Source organism: Mesoplodon densirostris, chromosome 12, assembly GCF_025265405.1.
Source record: "Mesoplodon densirostris isolate mMesDen1 chromosome 12, mMesDen1 primary haplotype, whole genome shotgun sequence".
NCBI classification, from domain to species: domain Eukaryota; kingdom Metazoa; phylum Chordata; class Mammalia; order Artiodactyla; family Ziphiidae; genus Mesoplodon; species Mesoplodon densirostris.
Window position 1 is genome coordinate 103,381,668 of NC_082672.1, and position 14,275 is coordinate 103,395,942.

Consider the following 14,275-nt stretch of genomic DNA (forward strand, 5'->3'; position numbering starts at 1 on the left):
TTAGTAGCCAAAAGATAGAAACAATCCAAAGTCCATGAGGTGATGAATGGATAAATAAAATGTGATATATACACCGAATGGAATAATTTTCAACCATAAAAAGGAATTAAAGATTGACTTATGCTACAAAATGAATGATCCAAATAATATAAAAAATATATTATTGTTAGTGAAATAAGGCAGGCGCAGAAAGACCAATATTATATGATTCCACTTGTATGAGGTACCTAGTGTAGGCAAACTCACAGACACCGGAAGTAGAAATTACCAAGGTCAGGAGGCAGGAGTAAGGTGGATTATGATTTAATGGGTACAGAGGTTACGTTGAAATGATGAAAAAGATTAAGATGTAGATTGTGTTGATGGGTACACAGCATTGTGAAAGTAAGAAATGCAAGTGAACTGTATACTTCAAAATTATGAAAAGCATAAATATGTATATTTCATCACAATAAAATAAGTCAAAAATCCAACAGAATGGATGACGAATGAAGGAACAACATATTTCATTAGAAGGAAGCTGAAAGAGTCTTGTAACATTTCAAGAAGAAGGGGGATTTGGAGGGACTTTGAAATGGGCAGAGGGGCCGTGGGACTCTATACTGAAACATAGTGCAATGTTAGTGTTTAAGCTTTTTCAGACTGACACTTTCAAATTGATTAGGTTCCCTACAGCTAGAAAGCTAAAGGTTCTCTTCCTCATTTCTGAAATGTTCCTCCCCTTTGCCTTCCTCCACCCACCAGCGAGGTTTGTCCAACAGCACCTCAGTCCACACTCAGTAACCACCTGCATCCATACACTCCCACCCTGTGTCCACATTAACGAGGCTCTCTGAGTAATTCCTGAGCAGCATCACCAGTGTCCTGACACTTACTCTGTGTCCTCCTAGAGCCCCCTGAGGACCTGTTGGAGAAACTGCCCCATGTGAGGACAATCAAAGTGGCTCCTGCTACCTCCAGGGTAAGCTCCCCTTATTTATCAGAGATTAAAAGTTTGCTTCATTTCTTTCTTTTCCAATTGATTTCAGATCTGAAGATCTACAATGTTCAAGACAGCTGATGGATACAATTTTGCTTGGTTGGATGAATGCTGAGTGAAGGTCTTTCCCAACAGATAACTCATTCAAAAGGCCATTTAAAAAATGGCAACACCAGTTAGAAACTGTAGAGTCAGACACACTTTCCTCAGCAGAAAATTTCCCTCCTTGAAATAGACTTTTGTATTTGCTCCTCAAAGTGGACCTGAGAGATCTTCCAGGCAAAGCTCCAGCCTTTCCCACAGCTGTCTTCTCTGGTTTCTTTTGGGGCCATTGACTCAACAACCGTTTCCCATTTGGTTTTCTGAGGACAAAAAAAGAGATGAAATACCTGTGTCCACAGAGCACAGGATGCTGAGATCCTTACACTGTTTTCTCTTCTCTAATCACAGGTGGATTGGACAGCAAACAAAAACGGTATGTATTCAGAGTTCACCCCTGTGCTGAGGAACAATCTAGATGATGAAGAAGGTGGGACTCTCTTGCTGGCTTTGCTTGGAGAGACACCCTGATTCAGGGTCCCTACAGGGATGAGGGCTGGGGGTGTAGAGCTAGAGAGTGATTTCCCAGTAAAGAGCCATGCCCAAGTTCTATGGTCTTGGAAGTAACTGCATCATTTAGATGATGTGGGTTTGTGTGTATCAGGGTTGGGGTGGGGTCCATGTGTCTATGTGGTTGGGGTCTATGTGCTGTGATTGTGAACCTGCATGCGTGAGCGTGTGTGTGTTTCATGAGGAGATATTTCCCTCTTACACAGCACAATTCACCTGTCAACAAAGCTCATCACCACTGCACACTGTCTGTACACTACCTTGTTCTTCCCTCAACACAGCTGTTGCCCAGATTTGGTTAATATTCCTTTTCCTCAGAAGGAGATGGTGCAGAGATAAACGTTCTAAGCTCTTGACCTCCTAAGTGGAAAAGCCAAACTGAGAACCTAGGGATGGGTCCCAATGTGGGTGCTCTGGATCCCTGACCTGCACTTACCACTCAGCCAAGGGATCCTCAGTCATGGAGCAAGGGAGTCCCTGCATCCGTATCCTTGGCTGGAAGTCCTAGCATCTCCAAAGGTCCAGACCTTGCCCATCAGGTGGCCTTAGTGGTCACAGAATCCAGGGCAGCTATGGGTGGGCTTATCAGTTGACTTTGGCACAGTCATTAATGTGAAATTCACCTCTGGACCTGCATTCTCCTGGTCAGCTCACAAATTCTGAGAGGTGTGAGACCCCATGTATACAGTACAGGTCATATCTGTCAGTGCTGGTGTCATTGCTTAAACAAGGCCAAAAGCAGATAAGAATCAGGGAGCTATTATATTGTATTGGATAACATTACCATAAGCCGTAGAATTGGTCAGTTCCTTTAGCCCACACCCAAGGACTCAAAGTGGAACCTGACTGTTAGCCTGTACACTTCTCCTGCACAGCTGGGTTAGAGACAGGCTGTGCTCAGTCCGGGCTCCCTCTTCATAACGAAGTGTCCCACTTATGGAACAGCTCCCTAGAGTATGGACAGCCCCTGACTCAGTGGGCATACGTACATTGTATAGAAAACAAAGACTGGGAGAAAAATATGATACGATTGATAGTGGCTGTATCTAAATGGTAGGACTTCAGTTTTGTCAAATCTTGTGTATCTGATTTTCTTTAAGACAAGTGATTAGTGAATAAATATAGCATATTTTGTCTAGGATTGAATTCAGTCCTTTAATGGAGGTTGCTGTTAATCAAGTATAAAATATCATACAACAGAAGACATGATAAATGCAGTAGCTGGCATTGTGGATGCTGGGGAAAGAGTGATCTGGGAAAAATCAATCGACAGTGGCAATTGAGCAGAAGCTCAAAAGAGGCAGGATGGGTCATGGGTCTGTGTCATTGAAACAGAGCATGCAATTTAGTGTTTACCATGTTTTAGATCGACCCTTCCCTTCTGATTAGATTCCCCTTAGCTAGAAAGCCAAAGCTCTGTTTTCACTTCCTTCCTCTTGTCCTTTGCCTTCCTTCATCCCCCAAAGAGGATGGCCCAACACCAGCTCAGCCCACACTTACTAACCTCCCACATCCATACACACCACCCCATGTCCTCATCGAGAGGAAAGCCCCTGAGTAATTCCTGAGCCGCATCTCCAGTGTCCTGACAGTTACTCTGTGTCCGTCCAGCTCTCCCTGAGGATGTGGCGGATGACCTGCACCATGATAGGACAGAGGAAAAGCCTCCGTCGATCCCCACGGTAAGCTGGATTTTTTCTGGTCTGAGATAGAAATATTGCTTTATTTCTCTTTCAATAGAATTAAGTTATGAATATTTGAGGGTATTCCTTCCAGATACATACAATTCCCTTGGTTGGGAGAATGTGGAGTGAGAGTCTATGACCAACTCATGGTGCCTGATTCCACAGGACATTACAATTGACAGCATCCATTACAGCCTGTAGAGTATGGAGCTCTCTCTCCTGCAGCTATTTTTCCTCTAGGAAAAGTATTCTGTAATTTCCAACCTAAATGGACTTGGAAGTTCCATCCTCCCAGCAAAGTTCTTGCCTTTCAGCCTGAGTAGGTTTGCTCTGATAACCCTTGCTGGGTTCCCTGGACCACTGTTTCTTATCAGGTTTTCTACCTTCAGCAAATGAACAAAAGACCTGAGCATCACTGTGATCTTATCCTCATAGTGTTTTCTCTTCTGTAATTGCAGGTGGCCTTCACAGAACGTGAAAACGGTATGTATTCTGGAATCAGTCACTTGGGGAGGAAGAACTTTGAAGATGAGAAAGTGGGACATTCTTGCTGGTTTTAGTGTAGAGGGCAAACTGATTCCAAATTTGTGCTGGGAATGAGAGTAGGGGTCCTGGTGATAGAAAGTGATTTACAAGTAACGTGACCAATTACTATAGTCCCAGGAAGAAGCTGTATTACGGTTAGGTGGTGTAGGTTTGTGTGCATGAGACTGGGTGTGTCTGTATGTGAAATGAGTGGTATGATTCTGTGTGTGTATGTGAACTTTTTGTGTTGTGTTTCCCTTGATTTATGTTCCCCTAAACATCACTGTTACTGGTGCCAACTTTCTAGAAAATATTCCCATCACCACTGCATCATGAATGGGTATGGATATAAAAGTAAATAAACTGTACACTTTCAATGTGTGCATTGATTTTATACCAAGTGAGCCTCATTTAACCTGGAAAACAAATCCTATCACCACCCAGGCAAATGTTTACTGGATTCTTTTTTTTTTTTTTTTTTGGCTGTGTTGTGTCTTCGTTGCCCTGTGCAGCCTTCTCATTTCGGTGGCTTCTGTTGTTCCAGAGCGCGGGCTCTAGGTGCATGGGCTTCAATAGTTGTGGCACGTGGGCTCAGTAGTTGTGACTTGCGGGCTCTAGAGCACAGGCTAAGTAGTTGTGGTGCACGGGCTTAGTTGCTCCATGGCTGGATTCTTAATGAACAAAACTGGGTTTCAGCATGCCTACTACTGGGTCAATTACAACTTCATTTAATAAGAAATCTCATCTCTTAGTAGGTCTCATTGCATTCTGAATGGTTCTGATACATCTCTCTGCCATTTCCCTCATTCTAACTGTTTCCTATTAGAGCCTCGGGATGAGTCCTCCCCCCTTACCTGAAGCACCTAGTGCTAGGCAGGCCTCCTTCCTTTTGAAGGGAGCCCATGCTTGTACCCACATGCCACACCCAGTTCTGGAGGAATCCGAGAAAGAAGGAGCCTCCAGGAGTAGATGGAGGAAATTCACTCCACCTTTCTCCTTTGAGGCTAATATTCACTATCGGATTCTGTGCTAAGGAAACGAAATGTCCTTCTCCTGTGGAAAGTCTGTCTTCCATCACTTGTGCCGGCCCTGTTTCTGTGTGCTGGGCAAGAAACACTGCATACAGTGAAGACAGAACCAAGACATCTACCCCAGGGATTGAGCTCAGGGTAGGCACTGGCTCTGTCTGTCCTGTCCGTGATCCATCATTCATCATGGTTGTGACTCTTGGGCAGTCACTTATCTCTCTAAATTTCCACACCCTCCACCATAACATATGGGTTACAGCCCCCACTTTGCCCTCCCCTTCACCCCCAACAGGGCTGGGTGTCAGACATGATAATGGATATTCTCCATAAGCTGTAAAGCATTGTTCCCATGAAAAAGCTGAGGAGTAAGCTTGAATCCCCCTTTACATGGAGCCGTCAAATCCCTTCTCTCCTTCCAACAGCTACAAAATATCCAGCTTCTTCTTGCCATCATTCAGGATTGAACACTTATAGAGCATTTGTGAAGCACCGGTCCTTTATTTTTCAAACATTTTACCTGTATTCAATCATTTTTGGCCACGTGACATAATGCTAAATGTAGGCCATATTAACATTTCTACATCTCAGAACAGGGTACTGAGGCAAAGAGGGATCTACATATCTTTCCCAAGTACATGCTTCTTCTAAACGGGATTTGAATCCAGTCCATCAGTCATGGTCCCAATGGTTTGCTGAGTTTCTAGACATTCTCAGTTAAATAAAGATATTTGCCCACAAAACCTGTCTGTTGGGTGTTTTCACTGCATACCAAACTTCAAGATCTTCCTACGTCCAACTTTGATTCAGGAGGCTCTTGGGCCGCTGGTGAGGAAAGGGACCAAAGGATTGAACTGTGAATAAATTATTGCTAATTTCCCCATGGTCTTCTGCCAGCAAGATGTCAATAGTTGTCTCTATTGTAATGCATTTCCCAGGATGCTGCTCCCAGATTGTGAGAAGAAGAAACACTCATCAGAGGTCAAGAATATCAACCCCAGGCTGGCTGAAAAAGATCCGCATCCGGCCACATTTTAGGATGCACCCTATAAATGACCCAGCTGAAGGTACTGTGGAAAATGTCTCGTTCGGATCACCCAAGAATAATTATTCTAGTTGATTCAGTGCCTCATATTTAAGAAAGAGCTATGAAATATTAAGCAGTATTCTTCTTTTATTCCATGTGTTCAAATTGAAACTTACTAAGCCAGCTGGTACTGTTTTAACCATGGAAGGAAACATGCATTTATTTATTTATTTATTTATTTATTTATTTATTTTTTGAATTTTATTTTTTTTTATTAGTTTCTGCTTTATAACAAAGTGAATCAGTCATACATATACATCTGTTCCCACATCCCTTCCCTCATGCATCTCCCTCCCTCCCACCCTCCCCATCCCACCCCTCCAGGCGGTCACAAAGCACCGAGCTGTTCTCCCTGTGCTCTGCAGCATGCATTTAAAATTCAACATTTGGTTCATGTTTAAGAGGGAAGATGGTCTCTAGTTATGGTTTAGACATTAGCTGATTTTTGAACGTCACCAACAACACATCCCTCCCTGAAACCATGTTTTGAGATTTCTTTAAATTATTAGACATTATTTAGAACAGGAATATATTGACATAAAACATGTACATGCAATACAGAAAATTCCTGTATCCTATCATTCCAGTTTCAGCTATTAATAATATATAGCATAGGTGAAGTACATTTGTTACAATTAGTGAAACAATGTAAGTATATTTTTACTAATGAAAAGTCCATAGTTCACCTCAGAGTCACACCTTGTGTTGTTATATTCAATGATATTTGAAATATGTACAATATTATTTGTCACCATTATGGTGCCATACAGAAATGTGTACACTAATGTTCACAGTCGCATTATTCTTAGTAGCCAAAAGATAGAAACAATCCAAAGTCCATGAGGTGATGAATGGATAAATAAAATGTGATATATACACCGAATGGAATAATTTTCAACCATAAAAAGGAATTAAAGATTGACTTATGCTACAAAATGAATGATCCAAATAATATAAAAAATATATTATTGTTAGTGAAATAAGGCAGGCGCAGAAAGACAAATATTATATGATTCCACTTGTATGAGGTACCTAGTGTAGGCAAACTCACAGACACCAGAAGTAGAAATTACCAAGGTCAGGAGGCAGGAGTAAGGTGGATTATGATTTAATGGGTACAGAGGTTACGTTGAAATGATGAAAAAGATTAAGATGTAGATTGTGTTGATGGGTACACAGCATTGTGAAAGTAAGAAATGCAAGTGAACTGTATACTTCAAAATTATGAAAAGCATAAATATGTATATTTCATCACAATAAAATAAGTCAAAAATCCAACAGAATGGATGACGAATGAAGGAACAACATATTTCATTAGAAGGAAGCTGAAAGAGTCTTGTAACATTTCAAGAAGAAGGGGGATTTGGAGGGACTTTGAAATGGGCAGAGGGGCCGTGGGACTCTATACTGAAACATAGTGCAATGTTAGTGTTTAAGCTTTTTCAGACTGACACTTTCAAATTGATTAGGTTCCCTACAGCTAGAAAGCTAAAGGTTCTCTTCCTCATTTCTGAAATGTTCCTCCCCTTTGCCTTCCTCCACCCACCAGCGAGGTTTGTCCAACAGCACCTCAGTCCACACTCAGTAACCACCTGCATCCATACACTCCCACCCTGTGTCCACATTAACGAGGCTCTCTGAGTAATTCCTGAGCAGCATCACCAGTGTCCTGACACTTACTCTGTGTCCTCCTAGAGCCCCCTGAGGACCTGTTGGAGAAACTGCCCCATGTGAGGACAATCAAAGTGGCTCCTGCTACCTCCAGGGTAAGCTCCCCTTATTTATCAGAGATTAAAAGTTTGCTTCATTTCTTTCTTTTCCAATTGATTTCAGATCTGAAGATCTACAATGTTCAAGACAGCTGATGGATACAATTTTGCTTGGTTGGATGAATGCTGAGTGAAGGTCTTTCCCAACAGATAACTCATTCAAAAGGCCATTTAAAAAATGGCAACACCAGTTAGAAACTGTAGAGTCAGACACACTTTCCTCAGCAGAAAATTTCCCTCCTTGAAATAGACTTTTGTATTTGCTCCTCAAAGTGGACCTGAGAGATCTTCCAGGCAAAGCTCCAGCCTTTCCCACAGCTGTCTTCTCTGGTTTCTTTTGGGGCCATTGACTCAACAACCGTTTCCCATTTGGTTTTCTGAGGACAAAAAAAGAGATGAAATACCTGTGTCCACAGAGCACAGGATGCTGAGATCCTTACACTGTTTTCTCTTCTCTAATCACAGGTGGATTGGACAGCAAACAAAAACGGTATGTATTCAGAGTTCACCCCTGTGCTGAGGAACAATCTAGATGATGAAGAAGGTGGGACTCTCTTGCTGGCTTTGCTTGGAGAGACACCCTGATTCAGGGTCCCTACAGGGATGAGGGCTGGAGATGTAGAGCTAGAGAGTGATTTCCCAGTAAAGAGCCATGCCCAAGTTCTATGGTCTTGGAAGTAACTGCATCATTTAGATGATGTGGGTTTGTGTGTATCAGGGTTGGGGTGGGGTCCATGTGTCTATGTGGTTGGGGTCTATGTGCTGTGATTGTGAACCTGCATGCGTGAGCGTGTGTGTGTTTCATGAGGAGATATTTCCCTCTTACACAGCACAATTCACCTGTCAACAAAGCTCATCACCACTGCACACTGTCTGTACACTACCTTGTTCTTCCCTCAACACAGCTATTGCCCAGATTTGGTTAATATTCCTTTTCCTCAGAAGGAGATGGTGCAGAGATAAACGTTCTAAGCTCTTGACCTCCTAAGTGGAAAAGCCAAACTGAGAACCTAGGGGTGGGTCCCAATGTGGGTGCTCTGGATCCCTGACCTGCACTTACCACTCAGCCAAGGGATCCTCAGTCATGGAGCAAGGGAGTCCCTGCATCCGTATCCTTGGCTGGAAGTCCTAGCATCTCCAAAGGTCCAGACCTTGCCCATCAGGTGGCCTTAGTGGTCACAGAATCCAGGGCAGCTATGGGTGGGCTTATCAGTTGACTTTGGCACAGTCATTAATGTGAAATTCACCTCTGGACCTGCATTCTCCTGGTCAGCTCACAAATTCTGAGAGGTGTGAGACCCCATGTATACAGTACAGGTCATATCTGTCAGTGCTGGTGTCATTGCTTAAACAAGGCCAAAAGCAGATAAGAATCAGGGAGCTATTATATTGTATTGGATAACATTACCATAAGCCGTAGAATTGGTCAGTTCCTTTAGCCCACACCCAAGGACTCAAAGTGGAACCTGACTGTTAGCCTGTACACTTCTCCTGCACAGCTGGGTTAGAGACAGGCTGTGCTCAGTCCGGGCTCCCTCTTCATAACGAAGTGTCCCACTTATGGAACAGCTCCCTAGAGTATGGACAGCCCCTGACTCAGTGGGCATACGTACATTGTATAGAAAACAAAGACTGGGAGAAAAATATGATACGATTGATAGTGGCTGTATCTAAATGGTAGGACTTCAGTTTTGTCAAATCTTGTGTATCTGATTTTCTTTAAGACAAGTGATTAGTGAATAAATATAGCATATTTTGTCTAGGATTGAATTCAGTCCTTTAATGGAGGTTGCTGTTAATCAAGTATAAAATATCATACAACAGAAGACATGATAAATGCAGTAGCTGGCATTGTGGATGCTGGGGAAAGAGTGATCTGGGAAAAATCAATCGACAGTGGCAATTGAGCAGAAGCTCAAAAGAGGCAGGATGGGTCATGGGTCTGTGTCATTGAAACAGAGCATGCAATTTAGTGTTTACCATTTTTTAGATCGACCCTTCCCTTCTGATTAGATTCCCCTTAGCTAGAAAGCCAAAGCTCTGTTTTCACTTCCTTCCTCTTGTCCTTTGCCTTCCTTCATCCCCCAAAGAGGATGGCCCAACACCAGCTCAGCCCACACTTACTAACCTCCCACATCCATACACACCACCCCATGTCCTCATCGAGAGGAAAGCCCCTGAGTAATTCCTGAGCCGCATCTCCAGTGTCCTGACAGTTACTCTGTGTCCGTCCAGCTCTCCCTGAGGATGTGGCGGATGACCTGCACCATGATAGGACAGAGGAAAAGCCTCCGTCGATCCCCACGGTAAGCTGGATTTTTTCTGGTCTGAGATAGAAATATTGCTTTATTTCTCTTTCAATAGAATTAAGTTATGAATATTTGAGGGTATTCCTTCCAGATACATACAATTCCCTTGGTTGGGAGAATGTGGAGTGAGAGTCTATGACCAACTCATGGTGCCTGATTCCACAGGACATTACAATTGACAGCATCCATTACAGCCTGTAGAGTATGGAGCTCTCTCTCCTGCAGCTATTTTTCCTCTAGGAAAAGTATTCTGTAATTTCCAACCTAAATGGACTTGGAAGTTCCATCCTCCCAGCAAAGTTCTTGCCTTTCAGCCTGAGTAGGTTTGCTCTGATAACCCTTGCTGGGTTCCCTGGACCACTGTTTCTTATCAGGTTTTCTACCTTCAGCAAATGAACAAAAGACCTGAGCATCACTGTGATCTTATCCTCATAGTGTTTTCTCTTCTGTAATTGCAGGTGGCCTTCACAGAACGTGAAAACGGTATGTATTCTGGAATCAGTCACTTGGGGAGGAAGAACTTTGAAGATGAGAAAGTGGGACATTCTTGCTGGTTTTAGTGTAGATGGCAAACTGATTCCAAATTTGTGCTGGGAATGAGAGTAGGGGTCCTGGTGATAGAAAGTGATTTACAAGTAACGTGACCAATTACTATAGTCCCAGGAAGAAGCTGTATTATGGTTAGGTGGTGTAGGTTTGTGTGCATGAGACTGGGTGTGTCTATGTGAAATGAGTGGTATGATTCTGTGTGTGTATGTGAACTTTTTGTGTTGTGTTTCCCTTGATTTATGTTCCCCTAAACATCACTGTTACTGGTGCCAACTTTCTAGAAAATATTCCCATCACCACTGCATCATGAATGGGTATGGATATAAAAGTAAATAAACTGTACACTTTCAATGTGTGCATTGATTTTATACCAAGTGAGCCTCATTTAACCTGGAAAACAAATCCTATCACCACCCAGGCAAATGTTTACTGGATTCTTTTTTTTTTTTTTTTGGCTGTGTTGTGTCTTCGTTGCCCTGTGCAGCCTTCTCATTTCGGTGGCTTCTGTTGTTCCAGAGCGCGGGCTCTAGGTGCATGGGCTTCAATAGTTGTGGCACGTGGGCTCAGTAGTTGTGACTTGCGGGCTCTAGAGCACAGGCTAAGTAGTTGTGGTGCACGGGCTTAGTTGCTCCATGGCTGGATTCTTAATGAACAAAACTGGGTTTCAGCATGCCTACTACTGGGTCAATTACAACTTCATTTAATAAGAAATCTCATCTCTTAGTAGGTCTCATTGCATTCTGAATGGTTCTGATACATCTCTCTGCCATTTCCCTCATTCTAACTGTTTCCTATTAGAGCCTCGGGATGAGTCCTCCCCCCTTACCTGAAGCACCTAGTGCTAGGCAGGCCTCCTTCCTTTTGAAGGGAGCCCATGCTTGTACCCACATGCCACACCCAGTTCTGGAGGAATCCGAGAAAGAAGGAGCCTCCAGGAGTAGATGGAGGAAATTCACTCCACCTTTCTCCTTTGAGGCTAATATTCACTATCGGATTCTGTGCTAAGGAAACGAAATGTCCTTCTCCTGTGGAAAGTCTGTCTTCCATCACTTGTGCCGGCCCTGTTTCTGTGTGCTGGGCAAGAAACACTGCATACAGTGAAGACAGAACCAAGACATCTACCCCAGGGATTGAGCTCAGGGTAGGCACTGGCTCTGTCTGTCCTGTCCGTGATCCATCATTCATCATGGTTGTGACTCTTGGGCAGTCACTTATCTCTCTAAATTTCCACACCCTCCACCATAACATATGGGTTACAGCCCCCACTTTGCCCTCCCCTTCACCCCCAACAGGGCTGGGTGTCAGACATGATAATGGATATTCTCCATAAGCTGTAAAGCATTGTTCCCATGAAAAAGCTGAGGAGTAAGCTTGAATCCCCCTTTACATGGAGCCGTCAAATCCCTTCTCTCCTTCCAACAGCTACAAAATATCCAGCTTCTTCTTGCCATCATTCAGGATTGAACACTTATAGAGCATTTGTGAAGCACCGGTCCTTTATTTTTCAAACATTTTACCTGTATTCAATCATTTTTGGCCACGTGACATAATGCTAAATGTAGGCCATATTAACATTTCTACATCTCAGAACAGGGTACTGAGGCAAAGAGGGATCTACATATCTTTCCCAAGTACATGCTTCTTCTAAACGGGATTTGAATCCAGTCCATCAGTCATGGTCCCAATGGTTTGCTGAGTTTCTAGACATTCTCAGTTAAATAAAGATATTTGCCCACAAAACCTGTCTGTTGGGTGTTTTCACTGCATACCAAACTTCAAGATCTTCCTACGTCCAACTTTGATTCAGGAGGCTCTTGGGCCGCTGGTGAGGAAAGGGACCAAAGGATTGAACTGTGAATAAATTATTGCTAATTTCCCCATGGTCTTCTGCCAGCAAGATGTCAATAGTTGTCTCTATTGTAATGCATTTCCCAGGATGCTGCTCCCAGATTGTGAGAAGAAGAAACACTCATCAGAGGTCAAGAATATCAACCCCAGGCTGGCTGAAAAAGATCCGCATCCGGCCACATTTTAGGATGCACCCTATAAATGACCCAGCTGAAGGTACTGTGGAAAATGTCTCGTTCGGATCACCCAAGAATAATTATTCTAGTTGATTCAGTGCCTCATATTTAAGAAAGAGCTATGAAATATTAAGCAGTATTCTTCTTTTATTCCATGTGTTCAAATTGAAACTTACTAAGCCAGCTGGTACTGTTTTAACCATGGAAGGAAACATGCATTTATTTATTTATTTATTTATTTATTTATTTATTTATTTTTTGAATTTTATTTTTTTTTATTAGTTTCTGCTTTATAACAAAGTGAATCAGTCATACATATACATCTGTTCCCACATCCCTTCCCTCATGCATCTCCCTCCCTCCCACCCTCCCCATCCCACCCCTCCAGGCGGTCACAAAGCACCGAGCTGTTCTCCCTGTGCTCTGCAGCATGCATTTAAAATTCAACATTTGGTTCATGTTTAAGAGGGAAGATGGTCTCTAGTTATGGTTTAGACATTAGCTGATTTTTGAACGTCACCAACAACACATCCCTCCCTGAAACCATGTTTTGAGATTTCTTTAAATTATTAGACATTATTTAGAACAGGAATATATTGACATAAAACATGTACATGCAATACAGAAAATTCCTGTATCCTATCACTCCAGTTTCAGCTATTAATAATATATAGCATAGGTGAAGTACATTTGTTACAATTAGTGAAACAATGTAAGTATATTTTTACTAATGAAAAGTCCATAGTTCACCTCAGAGTCACACCTTGTGTTGTTATATTCAATGATATTTGAAATATGTACAATATTATTTGTCACCATTATGGTGCCATACAGAAATGTGTACACTAATGTTCACAGTCGCATTATTCTTAGTAGCCAAAAGATAGAAACAATCCAAAGTCCATGAGGTGATGAATGGATAAATAAAATGTGATATATACACCGAATGGAATAATTTTCAACCATAAAAAGGAATTAAAGATTGACTTATGCTACAAAATGAATGATCCAAATAATATAAAAAATATATTATTGTTAGTGAAATAAGGCAGGCGCAGAAAGACAAATATTATATGATTCCACTTGTATGAGGTACCTAGTGTAGGCAAACTCACAGACACCAGAAGTAGAAATTACCAAGGTCAGGAGGCAGGAGTAAGGTGGATTATGATTTAATGGGTACAGAGGTTACGTTGAAATGATGAAAAAGATTAAGATGTAGATTGTGTTGATGGGTACACAGCATTGTGAAAGTAAGAAATGCAAGTGAACTGTATACTTCAAAATTATGAAAAGCATAAATATGTATATTTCATCACAATAAAATAAGTCAAAAATCCAACAGAATGGATGACGAATGAAGGAACAACATATTTCATTAGAAGGAAGCTGAAAGAGTCTTGTAACATTTCAAGAAGAAGGGGGATTTGGAGGGACTTTGAAATGGGAAGAGGGGCCGTGGGACTCTATACTGAAACATAGTGCAATGTTAGTGTTTAAGCTTTTTCAGACTGACACTTTCAAATTGATTAGGTTCCCTACAGCTAGAAAGCTAAAGGTTCTCTTCCTCATTTCTGAAATGTTCCTCCCCTTTGCCTTCCTCCACCCACCAGGGAGGTTTGTCCAACAGCACCTCAGTCCACACTCAGTAACCACCTGCATCCATACACTCCCACCCTGTGTCCACATTAACGAGGCTCTCTGAGTAATTCCT